The 10,000-nt window shown below is 47.4% G+C and overlaps 1 protein-coding gene across 1 annotated transcript in view; it reads left to right on the top strand.

The window, feature by feature from the left end:
- gramd2ab (GRAM domain containing 2Ab) overlaps nt 1-10,000 on the top strand; it is a 38,443-nt gene that overhangs the window by 1,157 nt on the left and 27,286 nt on the right.

Here is a 10,000-nt window from a genome sequence, read left to right as displayed (position 1 = left end):
TAGTTGTTGTGGTTCTGTTTATGCTCGTACTGCTGAGCTTGGCTGTTTGTCTCCTGAATGTTGTTTATGAAACGTGGAAGCAGAAGTATAACGTAGCAGATCATTAAAATACTCCAGTAAAGTACAAGTACCTTTAAAGTTGTACTCAGTATGAAGGTCTCAGCCTCTGTTTGCTCCGTCACCTGGACAGGTTTATCACTCCTAATCTCTACTTAAAATGATGTCATGACTACTACATCGATGAGTCATCAACTGTTAAAATAATCTCCAACTGTTCTGATAATCCATTAATCAGTTTGAGTCATTTCTTCATGAAAAAACAGGTCAACTTGTGTGATGTCAGCTTGTTAAATGTGAATATTTGTGTGGCCCACTGGCGTGCTGGTCTTACAGGGAGGTGTGTTCAGGTGCATTCTGGGCGTGCTGGTCTTACAGGGAGGTGTGTTCAGGTGCATTCTGGGCGTGCTGGTCTTACAGGGAGGTGTGTTCAGGTGCATTCTGGGCGTGCTGGTCTTACAGGGAGGTGTGTTCAGGTGCATTCTGGGCGTGCTGGTCTTACAGGGAGGTGTGTTCAGGTGCATTCTGGGCGTGCTGGTCTTACAGGGAGGTGTGTTCAGGTGCATTCTGGGCGTGCTGGTCTTACAGGGAGGTGTGTTCAGGTGCATTCTGGGTGTGCTGGTCTTACAGGTAGGTGTGTTCAGGTGCATTCTGGGCGTGCCGGTCTTACAGGGAGGTGTGTTCAGGTGCATTCTGGGCGTGCTGGTCTTACAGGGAGGTGTGTTCAGGTGCATTCTGGGCGTGCCGGTCTTACAGGGAGGTGTGTTCAGGTGCATTCTGGGCGTGCTGGTCTTACAGGGAGGCAACTATTTTTGATAATCCCAGTGGTGGAATGAAGTACAAATACTTCGTTACTGTACTTAAGTACATTTTTCACGTAACTGTACTTTACTTAAGTAGAATCAATAGTGCATACTTTTGACTTTTACGTCGTTACATTTTGCAGCAATTACCTACATTTCTACAACGTTCCGTTACATTTTCTGATCAGTTTTTCCCCCGTGACAAAACGTCCGCAGTCCGCAGGGAAGCCTTCAGCAGCGGCCGTCCAGCTCCCGGCGCCGCTCGCGATATTACGAATCCCACTATGGCCACGCCAAGACCCGCCCTTCAATAGCATTCATTGGCCAGGCGCGTACCGCTCCCGATACTACTGCTGCTCCCGATACTACTGCTGCTCCCGATACTACTGCTGCTCCTGTTACTACTGCTGCTCCCGATACTACTGCTGCTCCTGTTACTACTGCTGCTCCTGTTACTGCTGCTGCTCCCGATACTACTGCTGCTCCCGATACTACTGCTGCTCCTGTTACTGCTGCTGCTCCCGATACTACTGCTGCTCCTGTTACTACTGCTGCTCCCGATACTACTGCTGCTCCTGTTACTGCTGCTGCTCCCTGTTACTGCTGCTGCTCCTGTCACTACTGCTGCTCCCTGTTACTACTGCTGCTCCCTGTTACTACTGCTGCTCCTGCTGCTGCTCACGTTACTACTGCTGCTCCTGTTACTACTGCTGCTCCCTGTTACTGCTGCTGCTCCCTGTTACCCCTGCTGCTCCTGTTACTACTGCTGCTGCTCCCGATACTACTGCTGCTCCTGTTACTGCTGCTGCTCCCGATACTACTGCTGCTCCCGATACTACTGCTGCTCCCGATACTACTGCTGCTCCTGTTACTACTGCTGCTCCTGTTACTACTGCTGCTGCTCCCGATACTACTGCTGCTCCTGTTACTACTGCTGCTCCTGTTACTACTGCTGCTGCTCCCGATACTTCTGCTGCTCCTGTTACTGCTGCTGCTCCTGTTACTACTGCTGCTCCTGTTACTACTGCTGCTCCTGTTACTACTGCTGCTGCTCCCGATACTACTGCTGCTCCCGATACTACTGCTGCTCCTGTTACTACTGCTGCTCCCGATACTACTGCTGCTCCTGTTACTGCTGCTGCTCCCGATACTACTGCTGCTCCCGATACTACTGCTGCTCCTGTTACTGCTGCTGCTCCCGATACTACTGCTGCTCCCGTTACTGCTGCTGCTCCCGATACTACTGCTGCTCCCGTTACTGCTGCTGCTCCCGATACTACTGCTGCTCCCGATACTACTGCTGCTCCCGTTACTGCTGCTGCTCCCGATACTACTGCTGCTCCCGTTACTGCTGCTGCTCCCGATACTACTGCTGCTCCTGTTACTGCTGCTGCTCCTGATACTCTGCTGGGTCGTATGTGAAGCATCCGTTCACATCGGGTTAATATACAACCCGTATATCTATCTTAAAAACACTCCCGGTCCTCCTCAGCTGTGAAGCCACGTACTTGTTGTCCAAGCCCGTGTGTTCTCGCTAGATGAATGTGTGCAGCGTTCACTGTCCCGTGGGAAATAATGTAATGTCGAGCTTCATGCAGATCACCCTGATAGATGACCAGAATTGTGAGTCATGATGTAAACTGGGCCACAGATGGTAAGCCCAAATACATTAACCTAAAACTAAAACTGTTTTTTTTTAATGATTAGAATATAAACATTAAGAGAATACATCGTTATGCAAGTAGGTTTACTTTTAATACTTAAAGTACATTTAAAATCAGGTACTTAATCAGTTTGAGTCATTTTTTACGTAAAAACAGGTAAACCTGTGTGATGTCAGCTTGTTAAATGTTAATATATTCTAGTTTCTTCTCTCCTCTGGGACAGGAAACTGAACAGTGTTTCCTTTGGGATGTTTTTTAGCAGTGGGGGCAGGTCTGTCAGAACAACAACATCGGGTCTGTCCAGTTAAACTGGACGGGTCCAATAACCTCTGAATGGTTCTACTTGTTGTTAAACTGGACGGGTCCAATAACCTCTGAATGGTTCTACTTGTTGTTAAACTGGACGGGTCCAATAACCTCTGAATGGTTCTACTTGTTGTTAAACTGGACGGGTCCAATAACCTCTGAACGGTTCTACTTGTTGTTAAACTGGACGGGTCCAATAACCTCTGAATGGTTCTACTTGTTGTTAAACTGGACGGGTCCAATAACCTCTGAATGGTTCTACTTGTTGTTAAACTGGACGGGCCCAATAACCTCTGAATTGGGGGGGGGGGTGCATTATGTCGGCAGGATCATTTAAAAGGCCACCGTGACTACGTTGTGCGTCTGCCCTATTTCTGATGCCGTGGCGGCAGAAATCTCGCCGTGGCGGGCCGCCACTACAAAATCAACATGGAGGAAACACTGATCCACATTTTAGAGACAGAACAACTCATTTATTCATCAAGAAAACAACCCACAGATGACTCTATGACAATAATCATTAGTTAGTTGCAGCCCTAATGACGAGGGTTTTGACATAATGTATTTAATGTGTGATGTTGTGTGAAGTCAGTAGAGATCTGAAACATCTGTAGCTGTTAAACCGATGAAGCCACAGACAGGAAGTGAGACAGACAGTATCGTGTTGTTGCTTTGAATGTGCACATGAGATGTAATGAGGATAAGAAAAGTAAAGAATGACAACAGACTTGTGCGTTGAAAGGGAGGAAGTGTTCAGATCCTTTACTGCAGTAAAAGTACTAATACCACGCTGTGAAAATACTCCACTGCAAGTTAAAGTCCTGCATTCAAACCAACCTTATTGAAATAAAAGTTAATATTCCTGCTACGTTAATGTGTTGCATGTCCCTGCTGCAGACTCCTTTATCTTGTGACCTACAGCAATGCATCATGGTCTATAACAGGGATCTCCAACCTTTCTTTATCTAAGAGCTACTTGCATCCCATCGTCTTCATTTATTTACACAACACACATAAGCTGAATGAAGCTACTGTTTGGACACGTATACAACTGCAAAACCCAAAGCTTATGAAGAATCTTCACTTCACGTCAAGGTTCATGTCTATTTTATACTTCTTTTAGCCCACATAGTTATAGCTACGTTACTGAAAATATTCCCATCAGGGTCCAAGAAAACATGACCACTTTACACTTCTATGGCCCACAAAGTCAGCTTTTAATATGGCCTGGGTCTGTCCCAGGTTTCTCCCTAAAAGTCAGTTCTTCCTCGCACACTGTCGCACTGAATGCTCGCTCTTGGGGGAATTACTGGAATTGTTGTGTCTTTGTAAACTATAGAGTGTGGTCTAGACCTACTCTATCTGTAAAGTGTCTTGAGATAACTTTTGGGTCTCAGTTTGTCAACCTACACTGTGTTCCAAATTATTTTGCAAATCACATTTTACACTGATTTTCCTAAATAGTCGATGCAAATGACAGTCAGTCAGTATCATTTTCAAGTCACCAACCGAATCAGAGTTTCAGAGCATGTTATAGGTTGTAAAGAACTGAAAATGGTCATTTGCTGAATTTGCAGCATTAGGAGGTCATATTTACTGTAATCAAAAGCTATTTCAATCAAACACATCTTAACAGGGCAAGCAGCTGCTAAAATGCCATTAAAAAGCAGCAAACAGGTATTTGAAGCTGCTGGTCCCGCGAACCTCAAGGTGTAGGATCCTCCAGAGGCTTGTAGTTGTGCATAAACCTACTATTCGGCCACCCCTAACCAATGCTCACAAGCAGAAACGGTTGCAGTGGGCCCAGAAATACATGAAGAATAATTTTCAAACAGTCTTTTTTACTGATGAGCGCGTGGATGGAGTAGTGGATGGTTGGTGGATGGTTGGTGGATGGTTGGTGGACGGTTGGTGGACGGTTGGTGGTCGGTTGGTTGATGGTTGGTTGGTGGATGGTTGGTGGATGGTTGGTTGGTGGATGGATGGTGGATGGATGGTGGATGGTTGGTGGATGGTTGGTTGGTGGATGGTTGGTTGGTGGATGGATGGTGGATGGTTGGTGGATGTATGGTGGATGGTTGGTGGATGGTTGGTGGATGTATGGTGGATGGTTGGTGGATGGTTGGTGGATGGTTGGTTGATGGTTGGTTGGTGGATGGTTGGTGGATGGTTGGTTGGTGGATGGATGGTGGATGGTTGGTGGATGGTTGGTTGGTGGATGGATGGTGGATGGTTGGTGGATGGTTGGTTGATGGTTGGTTGGTGGATGGTTGGTGGATGGTTGGTTGGTGGATGTATGGTGGATGGTTGGTGGATGGTTGGTTGATGGTTGGTTGATGGTTGGTTGGTGGATGGTTGGTGGTTGGTTGGTGGATGGTTGGTGGATGGTTGGTTGATGGTTGGTTGGTGGATGGTTGGTTGGTGGATGTATGGTGGATGGTTGGTGGATGGTTGGTTGATGGTTGGTTGATGGTTGGTTGGTGGTTGGTGGATGGTTGGTGGTTGGTTGGTGGATGGATGGTGGATGGTTGGTGGATGGTTGGTGGGTGGATGGTGTATGGTTGGTTGATGGTTGGTTGGTGGTTGGTTGGTGGATGGTTGGTGGATGGTTGGTTGGTGGTTGGTTGGTGGATGGATGGTGGATGGTTGGTGGATGGTTGGTTGGTGGATGGTTGGTTGGTGGATGGTTGGTGGATGGATGGTGGATGGTTGGTGGATGGTTGGTTGGTGGATGGATGGTGGTTGGTTGGTGGATGGTTGGTTGGTGGATGGTTGGTTGATGGATGGTTGGTGGATGGTTGGTTGGTGGATGGTTGGTGGTTGGTTGGTGGATGGTTGGTGGATGGTTGGTGGATGGTTGGTGGATGGATGGTTGGTGGATGGTTGGTGGATGGTTGGTTGATGGTTGGTTGGTGGATGGTTGGTGGTTGGTTGGTGGATGGTTGGTTGATGGTTGGTGGATGGATGGATGGTTGGTGGATGGATGGTGTATGGTTGGTGGAGGATGGGCGTGATGGTTGGTGGATGGTTGGTGGATGGTTGGTTGATGGTTGGTTGGTGGATGGTTGGTGGATGGTTGGTGGATGGTTGGTTGATGGTTGGTTGTTGGTGGTTGGTTGGTGGATGGACGGTGTATGGTTGGTGGATGGTTGGTGGATGGTTGGTGTATGGTTGGTGGTTGGTTGGTGGATGGTTGGTGGATGGTTGGTGGATGGACGGTGTATGGTTGGTGGATGGTTGGTGGATGGTTGGTGTATGGTTGGTGGATGGTTGGTGGTTGGTTGGTGGATGGTTGGTGGATGGTTGGTGGGTGGACGGTGTATGGTTGGTGGATGGTTGGTTGATGGTTGGTGGAACACAGTGTATTGTCGAGCTACCGGAAACCTGCTCGAGAGCTACTTGTTGGAGACCCCTGGTCTATAAGATCATCATATGTTTGCAGCGTCTCTGTCCTGTGAGAACTAGGGGGGGGTACGGTTCATGAAAAAACATCCAAACTGCTCAGTTGGCTTGTCTCTGTTTGGAGCGTGTGTGCGTCTCACGGTCCGTCAGTCCACTGTTAACGTGCACTAACCTCTTACTGCCGTAGTGCCCACTTTATACACCTATGTTAAAACTCTTACTGGAAACCACGAGGGGGATGAGCGTGACGAAGGCAACACGTGGCAGCTGATTGGACGAACGCGTCACGTGGTTCTTGCTGCTCCCAAATTTCAAAACAGACTCTAATGGCGTCTCGTTCTGAATACGATGAGGAAGTCTGTAGAGATGTCAGGTGGGAGAGATGAGGAAGACTGTAGAGACGTCAGGTGGGAGAGATGAGGAAGACTGTAGAGACGTCAGGTGGGAGAGATGAAGAAGGCTGTAGAGACGTCAGGTGGGAGAGATGAGGAAGACTGTAGAGACGTCAGGTGGGAGAGATGAGGAAGGCTGCCCAGAGCTGGAGGATGCTCCAGCGTCGTATATAGTCTGGTGTGTGTTTTTTTGGGTTTCATGTCACCTATGATGACAGCGGAATAAGACAATAGATAGAACTGCCACTGTGTGTTGTTATGATAAGATGTTAGCTATGTAACCGTACCACCCCTAGTGAGACCCACGTATCTCTACCTTTGAATGCAGTATTTGTTTGTCAGTTAGTGGGATTAAAGCTTCTTCCTCCAGCTCCTGTTACCGTCTGTTCACCTGTGTGCCGGCGGTCTGGGAGGAAAGAGACATGATTGTGGTGTCAGTGGGTTATGATTTCCTTGTTGTTTGCATGCATTTCATTGAAGAGGATGTGGCGGCCATGCTGTGGTGGAAACACAGTCGGACCATGAGGAAGAACGTGGTGGCCTGAATTGAACCTAGGGGGTTAATAACTAGGGCTGTTAGCATTAACGCGTTAATCACGATGTGATTAAGGGTCGAGCATAATGCGTTAATGTTTTTTAATCGCATGCCGCCTTTATTCATTTATTTTCACTTCCCTCGTCTTTGCGTCGTGCCTAACAGGCTACTATTCTGCCGTACTTCCTCCTAACACATCCTGCTGCTGCAGGAATAGCAACGCCGATTTCGGTGCCTCATTCTGGTGCCACTGATATGTCTGCTCTTCTCTCTGCTGCTCTGAAACAGACGTTACAGGAAACAGAAACACTGCTGCATGTGACGCTAGTTAACACTATACTCGACAGCAGCTAACGTTAGCCTACCGCTAGCTAGTCAACACTATACTCGACAGCAGCTAACGTTAGCCTACCGCTACCTAGTTAACACTGTACTCGACAGCAGCTAACGTTAGCCTACCGCTACCTAGTTAACACTATACTCAACAGCAGCTAACGTTAGCCTACCGCTACCTAGTTAACACTATACTCAACAGCAGCTAACGTTAGCCTACCGCTACCTAGTTAACACTATACTCAACAGCAGCTAAAGTTAGCCTTCCACTAGCTAGTTAACACTATACTCAACAGCAGCTAATGTTAGCCTACCGCTACCTAGTCAACACTATACTCGACAGCAGCTAATGTTAGCCTACCGCTACCTAGTCAACACTATACTCAACAGCAGCTAAAGTTAGCCTTCCACTAGCTAGTTAACACTATACTCGACAGCAGCTAATGTTAGCCTACCGCTAGCTAGTCAACACTATACTCGACAGCAGCTAACGTTAGCCTACCGCTACCTAGTTAACACTGTACTCAACAGCAGCTAACGTTAGCCTACCGCTACCTAGTTAACACTATACTCAACAGCAGCTAACGTTAGCCTACCGCTACCTAGTTAACACTATACTCAACAGCAGCTAAAGTTAGCCTTCCACTAGCTAGTTAACACTATACTCAACAGCAGCTAACGTTAGCCTACCGCTAGCTAGTTAACACTATACTCAACAGCAGCTAATGTTAGCCTACCGCTACCTAGTTAACACTATACTCAACAGCAGCTAACGTTAGCCTACCGCTACCTAGTTAACACTATACTCAACAGCAGCTAACGTTAGCCTACCGCTACCTAGTTAACACTATACTCAACAGCAGCTAACGTTAGCCTACCGCTAGCTAGTTAACACTATACTCAACAGCAGCTAACGTTAGCCTACCGCTAGCTAGTTAACACTATACTCAACAGCAGCTAATGTTAGCCTACCGCTACCTAGTCAACACTATACTCGACAGCAGCTAACGTTAGCCTACCGCTACCTAGTTAACACTATACTCAACAGCAGCTAACGTTAGCCTACCGCTAGCTAGTTAACACTATACTCAACAGCAGCTAACGTTAGCCTACCGCTACCTAGTTAACACTATACTCAACAGCAGCTAACGTTAGCCTTCCGCTACCTAGTTAACACTGTACTCCACAGCAGCTAACGTTAGCCTACCGCTACCTAGTTAACACTATACTCAACAGCAGCTAACGTTAGCCTACCGCTACCTAGTTAACACTATACTCAACAGCAGCTAACGTTAGCCTACCGCTAGCTAGTTAACACTATACTCAACAGCAGCTAATGTTAGCCTACCGCTAGCTAGTCAACACTATACTCGACAGCAGCTAACGTTAGCCTACCGCTACCTAGTTAACACTGTACTCGACAGCAGCTAACGTTAGCCTACCGCTAGCTAGTTAACACTATACTCGACAGCAGCTAACGTTAGCCTACCGCTAGCTAGTTAACACAGCAGACAGCAGACGAGGTCGACCGTTCTCTGAGATTTGTTTTCATGCTAATTGAATGTGACCAGTTTAACTCAAACCGCTAATTAGCTTATAACGCTAGTCGTCGGGGCGGAAAAAATATCACCACTCTTCCATAGCAGCATAACATCGCCTAACTCTGTTTGTGTTTCTCCGACGCCAGCTGCAGATTGTTACATCCCGTGTTGAATCCTCTACAGTAAAACACAGTCACACTTTACACCGTTTAGCGTTAGCTGTCAGCATTTTAACCGTGTTTAATCCAGCTACTAGCTAGCGGTAGGCTAACGTTAGCCGCTGTCGAGTATAGTGTTAACTAGCTAGCGGTAGGCTAACGTTAGCCGCTGTCGAGTATAGTGTTGACTAGCTAGCTGTAGGCTAACGTTAGCCACTGTCGAGTATAGTGTTAACTAGCTAGCGGTAGGCTAACGTCAGCCGCTGTCGAGTATAGTGTTGACTAGCTAGCGGTAGGCTAACGTTAGCCGCTGTCAAGTATAGTGTTAACTAGCTAGCGGTAGGCTAACGTCAGCCACTGTCGAGTATAGTGTTGACTAGCTAGCTGTAGGCTAACGTTAACTGCTGTCGAGTATAGTGTTAACTAGGTAGCGGTAGGCTAACGTTAGCCGCTGTCGAGTATAGTGTTAACTAGCTAGCGGTAGGCTAACGTTAGCCGCTGTCGAGTATAGTGTTAACTAGGTAGCGGTAGGCTAACGTCAGCCGCTGTCGAGTATAGTGTTGACTAGCTAGCTGTAGGCTAACGTTAGCTGCTGTCGAGTATAGTGTTAACTAGGTAGCGGTAGGCTAACGTTAGCCGCTGTCGAGTATAGTGTTAACTAGCTAGCGCTAGGCTAACGTTAGCCGCTGTCGAGTATAGTGTTGACTAGCTAGCGCTAGGCTAACGTTAGCCGCTGTCGAGTATAGTGTTAACTAGCTAGCGCTAGGCTAACGTCAGCCGCTGTCGAGTATAGTGTTAACTAGCTAGCG

Source organism: Sander vitreus, chromosome 8 (genome assembly GCF_031162955.1).
Source record: "Sander vitreus isolate 19-12246 chromosome 8, sanVit1, whole genome shotgun sequence".
Classification (NCBI taxonomy): domain Eukaryota; kingdom Metazoa; phylum Chordata; class Actinopteri; order Perciformes; family Percidae; genus Sander; species Sander vitreus.
This window is presented reverse-complemented; position numbering and strand designations above follow the sequence as displayed.